The 8,898-nt window shown below is 48.7% G+C and overlaps 1 protein-coding gene across 8 annotated transcripts in view; it reads right to left on the reverse strand.

Annotated features, from left to right (window-relative positions):
* The window catches only part of MAPK9 (mitogen-activated protein kinase 9), a 59,954-nt gene extending 51,267 nt beyond the window's left edge, over positions 1 to 8,687 (reverse strand). For all 8 annotated transcript variants that reach the window (XM_045394657.2, XM_045394661.2, XM_045394658.2 and 5 more), the window contains exon 1: positions 8,461 to 8,687. The gene's annotated coding sequence lies outside the window, so the exon portion shown is untranslated. The remainder of the gene's footprint in view (positions 1 to 8,460) is intronic.
* Positions 8,688 to 8,898: the final 211 nt, after the last annotated feature.

Here is an 8,898-nt window from a genome sequence, read left to right on the forward strand (position 1 = left end):
TCTGGCCTCAGTCCTGAGGGCTGTGGAAGCTGTCAAAGCATCAGAGGTGCGGCACAGGTGCTGAGGTGCTCAGGGAACCATTCCTCCCTTCCTCGCTTTCATAAGAGAAGCCTCCCCCCTTCCTGCTAGACAAATGGCTGCCCAAATAGAGACGACGCCTGGCAGCTTTCCCAGTAGCCAGGTATGGCCAGATGACCAAGTTCTGACTAATAAGATGTGGGTAGATGTGATGTATGCAACTTCCAGATCACTTTTATTATTTTTCTTTATAGAAAGCTGCTGGCCCTCCAATCTGACTTTCTTCCTTGCTGCTGGCTATCAGCTGTCACAGACCCAGAGACGGAAGTCACATGCTGTAGACAGAAAGCTGCCCACCAGCTGGATTCCTCAACAACCTCACGGCACAGAGCCAGCCCCCATTCAGGACCCCTGTCCACACTGGGACTGACAGATCAATCTCAACCCTGCTGACCAACCCTGGAACTCTCCCTGCTACAACTGCTTTCAACCTATACTTGGACTATGACAATATTAGGTTAACTTCTTTAAATTTGGGGAGTATATTCAATCGTATTAGGTTTTAGAACTATAATTCCATCTCAAGATTTAAAATAGTCCGGGCACGGTGGCTCACACCTGTAATCCCAGCACTTTGGGAGGCCAAGGTGCGGGGAATCACTTGAGGTCAGGAGTTTGAGACCAGCCTGGCCAACATGGTGAAACCCCATCTCTACTAAAAATACAAAAATTAGCCGGGTGTGGTAGTGTGTGCCTGTAATCCCAGCTACTTGGGAGGCTGAGGCAGGAAAATCATTTGAACCGGGAGGCGGAGGTTGCAGTGAGCCGAGATCATGCCACTGCACTGCAGCCTGGGCCACAGCAAGACTCCATCTCAAAAACATACAAACAAAAAGATTTAAAATAATTATAAAATTAAAACAAGGTGCCCTTATTGGGCAGGAGAAAAAAGTCGCCTAAGTGAGAACCTGTTAAAGCCACCTTCTCTGTCAAGCGTGGGCTTTGTGAGAGCAAAAGAACCTCAAGGCCACCTGAGAAAGCATGTAATTTAGCTATTCATGAGTCAACTCTATTGAGATGATATTTCAACAAAAGGCTCAGAGAACAGTTTTACAGATTGGGAAGTGCGAGAATTCTTCATGCAACCACATCAGCAATACAGCCAACCCTGCCTTCGCTGCTCCACTTCCCACCCCAGCAGGTGCCGGCTCCTCCCCCGGCTCCCAGTCTGTGCTGCCACTGTCCGTCCAGCACGGGGCTCCCTCCTTCCAGCACGGGGCTCCCTCCTTGCCACTTGTGCACTCAGCAGCGCCCGCCAGGCTGCACTGTCACAGCCTTTGTAGGGTCTGCCTCCCTCCCAGGCTATGAGCACCTCCAAACTGGGAGGGAACGCTACAAGGAGGCTTCCAGGAGGAGGCAAGACCTGAGCTCAGGTTGGTTCACAGTATCGACCAACGCATGAGGAAACAGGCACTTTCACACACGTCAGTGAGAGCTGTGAAGTGGCAAAACATTTTTTTGGATAGAATAGAGATAATAGCTAGTAAAAGTTACATGCACATCCTAAACTGGCAAATACAATTCTCTAAGTGTATCTGACAAATATGCGTACAAGCATCCAAACATATTTGTGCAAGGATGTTTGTAACACTTCTTGTAACAGGCAAAAAACTAGAAGTAATCTAAAATGTACACTGTGCATGGACTGAATAAATTATGGCACTAAAGTACAAGAAGGCCATTCAACAGAATGCAAGGACTTTAGGTACCAATGTGGAAAGATGTCTAAGATACAGAAAGGAAACACAGCAAGTTGAAGAAGAGAACACATGATGCCCAGCTACGTAAACACACACACACGTGCGCATACACGTGCACATACACAAGGCTAGCAAGTAGAGAAATAGCGAGAAATGAGAAACCTTCTTCCCATCGTAACTTTCTATTCTGTTTTTCAAATGTACATATTTCACATTTAAAAACTGAGTAAACAAAAAATGTTAAATGAAAAGCTGCAGAATGATCATTTAACACTTGTACAGAAGATGGGCTTGAGGCAGGTAAGGCTAGAGGCATGAGAGTGGGCCTGGCTCTGAGATATACATTTATAAACACCCTTATAACAACTAGTGAGGGACATATTACTATCCCCCGCTTTGCAAATGAGGAAACTGAGGCTTAGAGGCAATAAGGAAGTTGTCCAAATTCTCAGCATGGCCCAGATTTGAATTTAGGTGTGTTTCACCACAATATTCAAGTTCCTCCCAAAGCACCATTCTGACATCCCTTTAGAAAGTGAAGCTATTTGCACGCAGGCTGGCCAGGACCAGAACACAGTCCTGCATATTTCATCCTGCTGACTTCCCCTACCAAAACACTTTTTCCTCTAACGATGACGATTCAGTGATCCACAGACTCAGGCGAACCTTGAATCACACTAAAGCTTCAGAATACCCAGGACATGCGATATTTAAATCAACTGACTACTGTGATTAAAAGCAGATTCTCACAATCACCCTCAATGCTTGCTGCCGACGTTTTTTTCATTAAATTGTTCTGTTTTCCAGCTGGACACGATGGCTCACACTTGTAATCCCAGCACTGTGGGAGGCCGAAGGTGGGAGGAGGATTGCTTAGGCCCAAGAGTTCCAGACCAGCCTGGGCAACATGGTGAGGCTTCATCTCTATGTTAAATAATAATAATAATAGTAAAAATTTGGCCGGGCGCAGTGGCTCATGCCTGTAATCCCAGCACTTTGGGAGGCCGAAGCGGGCGGATCATGAGGTCAGGAGATCAAGACCATCCTGGCTAACACGATGAAACCCTGTTTCTACTAAAAAATTACAAAAAATTAGCCAGGTGTGGTGGCGGGCACCTGTAGTCCCAGCTACTCAGGAGGCTGAGGCAGGAGAATGGCATGAACCCAGGAGGCGGAGCTTGCAGTGAGCCAAGATCGCGCCACTGCACTCCAGCCTGGGTGACAGAGCAACTCCCATCTCAAAAAAAAAAAAAAAAAAAAGAAAGTAAAAATTTTAAAAGTTATTCTATTTTCCTACTGTAATTCTTCTGAAGAATAGCTTGGTAGAACAACTTAACCTTTCTTTGATAATCGAGAATCTTGCAGCTCTCAGGGCCATCCTCTGTAGTTCTTAAGCCACAGTATATGCCACAATACAGAACAACCAGCATTTGGTTATCGCCTCACCCACTGTTGGATCCACAGGACCCTGCAAGGATCCCGGTCACCAGCCCCACTTCCAGGCACCCAGGCCTGCCTATTTGCCCCTCTCTATCCCCCACTCCCAGAGGCCTGGGTAACAGCTTCTCATGGCTCCTTGGACCAGCGACAGCAGCAGCATTCTCCCAGATGCCATTCCCGTGACCTCCAAACCACTGCACACATGCCACTTTAGACAGAGAAATCACTCCACATGAGAATATGTACACAAATGTTCACAGCAGCTTTATTTTTAATAGCTAAACTAGAAACAACCCGAACGTCCTTCAATGGGTACACAGGTAAACTAACTGCTGTACGCCCGTGCCACGGAACACCACTCAGCAACGGCTGAAACACACCACAACTCGGGTGGATCTCGAGGGCAGTATATTCTATGAAAAAAGCCAACCTCAAAAGTCACACGCTGTCTAACTCCATGAGTATAACACTCCTGAAAAGACAAAAGTCTAGAGATGGAGACTAGATTAGCACTTGCCAGCAGTTATGAATGCTGGGGAAAAGGTGCTGTGGCTGTAAGGGAGTGGCACAGGGAGATATTTGGGATGATGACGTAGTTTTGAATCTTGATTGTGGTGGTGGTTATATGAATTTTCACATGTGATAAAAAATGACAATGAACTCTATACACATTGTTCCAATGCCAAATTTCCTGGTTTGGACATTTTACTATAGTTATGAAGATACATAACCATTGGAGAAAGCTGGGTGACGGGTACTGGGACCTCTCGGTGCCATTTGTGCAACTTCTTGTGAATCTATAATTATTTCAAATTATGGAGATGGAAAAAGAGAGAGATTTGTTAAAAATACGCAGTGATCATGCCATACCATTTGAACTCCTTCAACAGTGACTGACCGCCTTGAGAATAAGACTCAGTTCCCTAGCACAGCACGGGAGATGGCAGTCCTCTGGCCCAAGCCTGAGCAATATCAAACCACCTGGGATCGGCAGACACACCCAGCTACTGCACACCTGCAGGCCTCTGCCTAAGCTGTTGCATCTGCTTGAAATGGCGTCCCTCTCCTTTCTGACCTCCTGGTCAACCTTCATCCTCCTTCAAACACTAGTTCAAGCACCTGCTTCTCTTACATGTTTCCTCCTCCAGCCTTTCCCTTCAAACCGTGCTGGGCATGCCCCCATTGTTGCCACCCTCACTGTATTCACTTTAGACTGCACTGCGAGTCTACTTATACTTCTACTCTGTAAGGGCAGAAAATGTGTCTGATTTATTTCTCAATCCTCTACTGATTACACAGTGGGTGCCCAGTAAATGTTTGTTAAAGACAAAGCTAAACGGGAGAATACATGTGGTAGGGCAGCTGGGAGCAGTGATTCAGATCAGGACTTTGAGTCAGACTCCCAGTGGGTCTGCTGCTTATCTGGGTGATGTGCAGAAACGATCGGGCTCATCTGTAAAACAGACGGGCAGAGAGCCTCAGGTTACCTCTAGATAAGAAGTGCAGAGCCCACTTAGGACGGCATCTTGATGGAGGAATGTACCCTAAATCTGACCAAGCCTTGTCTAGATCCAATCACTAACTGACAGAGATTACAGAGAAACACATTAAATTACACTGCAGAGATGCAATCAATCAAATACCAACTGTGGAAATGCTACAGAACAACTTGATTGCTTCAACAAATAAACTACCAAGAAAACAAAGAAATAGGAGGGGGATCTATGGATGAAGAGAAACTTAAAAGACGTATCAACCAATCAACAATGTATGGACCTTATCGTGCTCTACCTTCAAACTATTAAGGAAACTTAAAATTCATGGGGCAGCTGGAAATTTGAAGATTGACTAGTTATTTGATGATATGAAGGAATTATTACTTTTTCACCTTTAAAAGAGTCAGGACCTTTAGAGACCCACCGCAGTGTGCTGTATAACTACTGCATACCTACCGAGCACCCTGAGGTTGTGCCCGTCTGTTTTACAGATGAGCCCGATCGCTTCTGCACATCACCCAGATAAGCAGCAGACCCACTGGGAGTCTGACTCAAAGTCCTGATCTGAACCACTGCTCCGAGCTACCCTACTACATGTATTCTCCCGTTTAGCTTTGTCTTTAACAAACATTTCCTGGGCACCCACTGTGTAATTAGCATCCTGAAAAATAATGAATGAAATGACATGATATTTAGGAATTCCTTGAAAATAATTATGGGTGGTAAGTGTGTAAGAGGATAACATTAGAGATGAAACAAGATTGGTCAGGAGTTAATAACTGTTAAAGCAGAACGCTATTCTGTTTAGTTTGTATATGTTTGAAAATTCCCATAATAAAAGTTAAAATTTAAAAAATGATGTTGAAACCGGATCATACAATCAAGTACAAAATATCAGGAATTAATTATTCTGAAGGAAAATTATGGAAAAATGGCACCTTCCTAACCAAGTGTCAGGTATAACTACTGTATGTATGTAGACCAAAAATAGTTGCCCTATTGGCAAATCAATAGTCTTAAGAAGAAAAAAAATCTGGTCTCTGTTTTATGTCTCACGAAAACTGGTCTAGTCACTATTAACTGGTTTGTCTGGTCCTTTTCTTTATCCAGAAAATTAAAAATATTTTATCTTAGACACATTCAAGAATCCCCTCTAATGTTTATTCAGGGAACCAAATAAACAGATTTTAGTCTGTGAACAAATTAATGTTCTGGCACCCTGAAAATTAAATTACCAGGAAAATCAAAGCTGTCCAGAGAAGTCTATGCAAAAATAGTATTGTTTTTAACTCTGCAGGATCCTTTTGAAGAAAAATTTAAAAGTTAAATCAAGGAAAACATTAAATAGATTGGTGGTCATTCTTCCAGAAGAAGTTAAAAGCCAAAAGAGAATACTCAGAGCTGAGGGACTCAGGAAAGAATCCTTATCTAGGGAGAGATCTGGGTTCGGATTCCACTCACCAGCTGCTTGCTAAGAAGCAGACTACTCAAACTCCTGAGCTTCCGTTTCCACAGGGCTCCAGTTACAATCAAATGAGTATCTGGGCTGGCACCTGGGCAAACAGGGCCTGACTCTCCTGGCCTTAGGCTACCTTTCCTGCTCTCCTCACAGCTCCTCCCTCCCACACAGCCACTCCTGGAGGATGACAATCTGCAACCAAGCTGAATGAATCTGTATTTGGCTTGGCTCACAGCATTTAAAAAAAAAAAAAAAAAATTAATTAGCTATTGCCAACATTTAAAAATCGGAACAAATGTGGAGTGCTGCCTTCTGTTTTAGAGACAGGGTCTTGCTCTGTCACCCAGGCTGGAGCACAGTGGTGCGATCATAGCTCACTGCAGGCTCAAAATCCTGGGCTCATGGGATCCTTCCACCTCAGACTCCCAAGTAGCTAGGACTACAGGTGGATGCCACCACACCTAGCTAATTTTCAAAAATTTTTTGTAGAGACAGGGATCTCACTGTTGCCCAGGCTGGTCTTGAACTCCTGGCCTGAAGTGATCCTCCCACATCAGCCTCCCAAAGTGTCTGAGATTACAGGCGTGAGCCATGGCACTAGTCAAATTCCACCTTCTTCTAGAAAACTGCTAGGTAAGGTTCCAGTTCTTCAGAGTCCCCACGACTCTGTGCCCTTACACCTGGCCCTCCAGACTGATTCTCAACTCCACAGTGGGCTATGGTCCTTACCTGGCCCTGCTCCTTCATACCTCTGCCTCTCCCTGCCTAGCAAATTTCTCATCACCCTCAAGGCCCCCCAGCATCACCTGTCACCTCCTCCACATTTCCATGGCATAGCCCCTCCACGACAGCAAGGGTTGCACAGTCCTGGAACTAAGTGTCTGCATGCCTGCCTTCTCTACTGGGCTCCTGGGCTCTCTTCGGAAAGGGACCCTGTTGCTATCTGCCTTGTGTCCCTAGGGCCTAGCAGAAAGCATGACCTAGATAATGCAGAATTCAGTAAATGTCTCCTGCATGTGTGGAAGAAAGCTAGAGCTAAACCATTATAAAAATGTGAGATTTTACATCACAGCTTGTTCCAACGGTTAGCAATTAAAGGGGTCAAGGACACCAAAATGTTTCACAAAATAGAACAAGCTTCCATCTGCTTACAAGTTTCACACGTTAATCAGAAGTCACTAAATTAACAGATAAAGCAGAGACAACAGGGAGACTGAGCCATTTCTTTGATCATTCATTCATTCATTGAGCTGATACTACTGAATACTTACTGTGTGCTTTCTAAGTACTGGGGATAAAGCAGTGGACAAATCAGACAGCTACCTGTTTTCACAAAGTTACATCCTAGTCGGGGAGACAGAAAATAAACAGGCAAATAAATAGAAACGTTTCAAACCAGGTAAGAGCTAGGAAGGAAATTTTTAAAATAATGAAATAGCATGACTAAGGGAAGAAAGAGGGTGGTCGAGGAGGGCCTCACCCAAACCGAGACATCTGGCCAGAGGAAGGAGCAGAAAGAGCTACTTGTGCCAAGATCACGGACAACTCCAAAGACGAGGAAACAGCAAATACAAAGGTCCTGGGGCAAATGCGGGCTGGCATGTTCAAGGCGGGCGAGATGAGTGGACTGGGGCAGCAGTCTTCTGGGAGAGGGGTGTGGTGGTAAGGGATGTGGGCTGGGTCCCCTCCGGCACTGCTGGACACTGAGTGTGCAATGACAAGGCAAGGGAGGCGTGCGTGGGGAGGCGGGAGGCTGGGCGGATGAGGAGGGGGTTCCTACACCACTCACACCGGCAAGGGCCAGCACCCTGCCCAATCTTCCACAAATGTTCACCGGCGTCCTGCCCAGGCGTCTGCATACACTCACACAGCCTGACAACAACCCTGTCCAGAAGAGGCATTTCCCCACCTTCCTGAAGGCAAAACCGCGGCAGAGCGAGGGTCAGTGCCTTGGTCAAGGTCGCGGGGACGCGACCCCGGGCCCCTGGGCCCCCGGCGCAGGAGTGCAGCTGTTCGCCCCACCTCCGCGAGGGATGGCGCCCGCAGACCCCACGGGCAGGTCGGCCGGGCCAGGCCGGGGAGCAGGCCCGCAGCCCGGAGCCGCTGACAGCCGGGCGGAAGGGGGCGCCTGCGGCATCCCCGAGCACAGGGGCGACGGCTGCGGCTGCCAGGGCCCCGCAGCCCCCGGCCCACCCCGAAACCCCGGCCGCGCGGTTCCCCCGCCGCCCCTCCCCGCGGGCCCGGCCCGAGCAGCCGCCGGCAGGCCTAGCCCGCCCGCCGGGCTCACCTCGCCTCCCCGCCGCCGCGCCACGGGGAGAGGGCGGGCGGGCGGACTGGCGGCGCTGCGTGCTAGTCACTCCTGGCTCCGCGGCCCCGGCTCCGCCACCGGCCCGCCCCGCTCCGCTCCGCCCCGCCGCCGCCGCCGCCGCAGTGGGTGTGAGGGGCGCCGGGGCGCTGCGACCCTTCCGGTCCCGCTCCCTTCTCTGCCGCTGCCGCCGCCGCGGCGCCCGGTCTGACCGACCCTCGGGCCGACCAATCAGCGCGCGGAGAGCGGAGCAGGCGCGGCCAATGGCGCCTGGGGGGCGGGCCGCTGGAGGTGGTGTGGGCGGGGCCGGGGGCCGGGTCGGGCGCCCGAGGTCCTGGGCCCGGGTTCCGTGGGTTCGACGCCCCCGGGCCTTTCAGTGGCGTCGGCCGACCGGCCATGGCGCTCGGGTGCGCGCCGCGC

The sequence above is a fragment of the Macaca fascicularis genome, chromosome 6 (assembly GCF_037993035.2).
Source record: "Macaca fascicularis isolate 582-1 chromosome 6, T2T-MFA8v1.1".
Taxonomy (NCBI): Eukaryota; Metazoa; Chordata; class Mammalia; order Primates; family Cercopithecidae; genus Macaca; species Macaca fascicularis.